Consider the following 2,395-nt stretch of genomic DNA (forward strand, 5'->3'; position numbering starts at 1 on the left):
CAAAGGAAGCCTGAAGACGGGTAATGCGTCAATGCCAGGTGAGAAGGGTTGCAAGTAAGGGATGGGTGGGAAGACAGGCTGGGGTAAAAATGTCAACAAAGTAAGCAAGGGAGAGAGAGACATTGTAATGGTTAGTTCTGTTAAGTGAAACATACAGTGGTTAATTTTGTAAAAAGAAACTCCAAAGAGACTAATCTTGTAATTTTCCCTTACTTTTATTTTCATGTGATAGATGGACGGATGACCATATTATGGTGATGATTGTATGTGTTTTCGTTTTCCCTCTATTTAAAGCAAGTGTGATATGAGAAATCCTAATTGGTGGGATTCCCATGACCTCCCTCAGTTGACCTACTCTTGCAGATGCCAATAGGATAATGCTTTAGTAGGTTAATGGGATGATCTTTCATTCATCTCTTACGTGATAGATAGAGGATATGGTCAGTGGGAGATGCACTATAATAATGGGCATTAAAATCATGATGCCATGATTCACTCCGAGACAAAGGGTATGCACTTGACTTGAGTGTGTGTTAGCTGATAGGAATGGACATGGCACTCAGGTGGTCAAAAATCATTGGAAGTCTATGTGATGGAAAAAATAGTCCACTCAACCAACATGTATGTGATGAACTCTGATTGGCTAAGTCATGCATAAGGGTTAATATGTTCCAATGCACACTTCAAAGCTTGGAGGGTAGCTAGAGGTGTGAGTGACCATTGATATCGAATTTGCCCCTTCCTTTCAATGGTTTTAGATCATGCTAATTCATTGTTTTGTACATCGTGTAAATTGATACAATGTCTTTCCAAATCAACTAAGCTAATATTGTCAAAGACAACACTTTAACTAGCGCAAATTATGTTGACTAGAGGAGGAACATTAAGTTGCTCCCGACAGCAGAAGATCTGATGTCTCTCCTAGAGCAAGATGAGCCTGAATTTCCAAAAGACAAGAACCCTAAACTTGTAAAGGCCTATGAGTTGTTATGACAAAATAATTGTAAGGTCAAACTTCTTGTTTTGAATTCTTTTGATAAGACCATCGCTGATTCTATCAAGGATATTGCCTTGATAAAGGACGTGGTGGAGGGAGCTGAGATAGTTGTATGGTAGGCAGAATAGGCATATTCACCATCAGCTAGCTAGTCATGCTTCTCCACAGTACAAACTTGACCTCGGAGACTCCAGTGGATGACCATGTCATGCAGTTGAGAAATTTATTCCAATAACTGGAGACCCTAGGAACAACTTTCTAGTTGGAATATAAAACTGATGTTATACTCGATTCTCTTCCTCAGGATATTTACGGGTCTTTTATTATCAATTTTAACATGAACAAAATATCCGTAGAACTTCCCAAGCTTGGCAATATGTTGCAAGAGGTTGAGGTAGCAGCAAAGAAAAGCAAAGCGAAGGTCTTAACAATAGAATACAAGCCATATACTTCTAAGTCCAAGGGTAAGAAGAAGAAGAAGACCAATAAGGGTAAGACCCCTAAGGTAGAATCCAAGGGATTTCAGAAGAGCAAGAAAATTGAAATGGGACCTTGCTTTTATTACAAAAGGGAGAGACACTAGAAGATGAATTATTGTGCTTACCTGACATCTTTAAAGAAGGTGCCGAAAGAAGGTATTTTTAAGACCCATCAATGTTCAAGCCAAGTATGGTTACTAGTACTTTGTAACCTTCAATGATGATTACTCTCGATATGGATACAAACTTAAAACACCACAAATCAAAAACCTTTGAAAAGTTCAAAGAGTTCTAAGTTGAGGTTGAAAAGCATTTGGGTGAGTGTGTCAAGTATCTTAGATCAATCGACAAAGAGAGTACTTATCAGATGATTTCAAGGACTATCTAAAAGATGCTATAATATATCTCAGTTGACGGCCTCAGAAACACTTCAACAGAATGGTGTTTCAGAGAAATGAAACCAAACCCTATTGGATATGGTCAGGTCTATGTTGAGTTATTCAGAATTACCTTTATCATTTTTGGGGTTTCAACTTGGAGACTGCAATCTATATATTGAACCGAGTGCCAACAAAATCTGTACTCAAAACACCCTTTGAAATGTGGTATGGGCACAAGCCCAGTCTATAACATATTTGGGTATGGGGTTGCATTGCACATGTACTTAAGCAACAAACAGACAAGTTAGAATCTCATATCGATAGATATTATTTTCTTAGCCTATTGGATATTACTTTATGAACCTATTGGATAGAAGGTTATAGTAAGTAAACACACGAATTTCCTGGAGGATGATATGATTTCTTGTAAATCTATCTAGTACTCATTAAAAAGTAACTAATGACCAAGAATCTTCTGCACCTGTAGTACCTTCAGTCAACATACCCATTGAGGAACAACAACCTCAAAAAGCCTTGAT

The sequence above is a fragment of the Telopea speciosissima genome, chromosome 9 (genome assembly GCF_018873765.1).
Source record: "Telopea speciosissima isolate NSW1024214 ecotype Mountain lineage chromosome 9, Tspe_v1, whole genome shotgun sequence".
Taxonomy (NCBI): domain Eukaryota; kingdom Viridiplantae; phylum Streptophyta; class Magnoliopsida; order Proteales; family Proteaceae; genus Telopea; species Telopea speciosissima.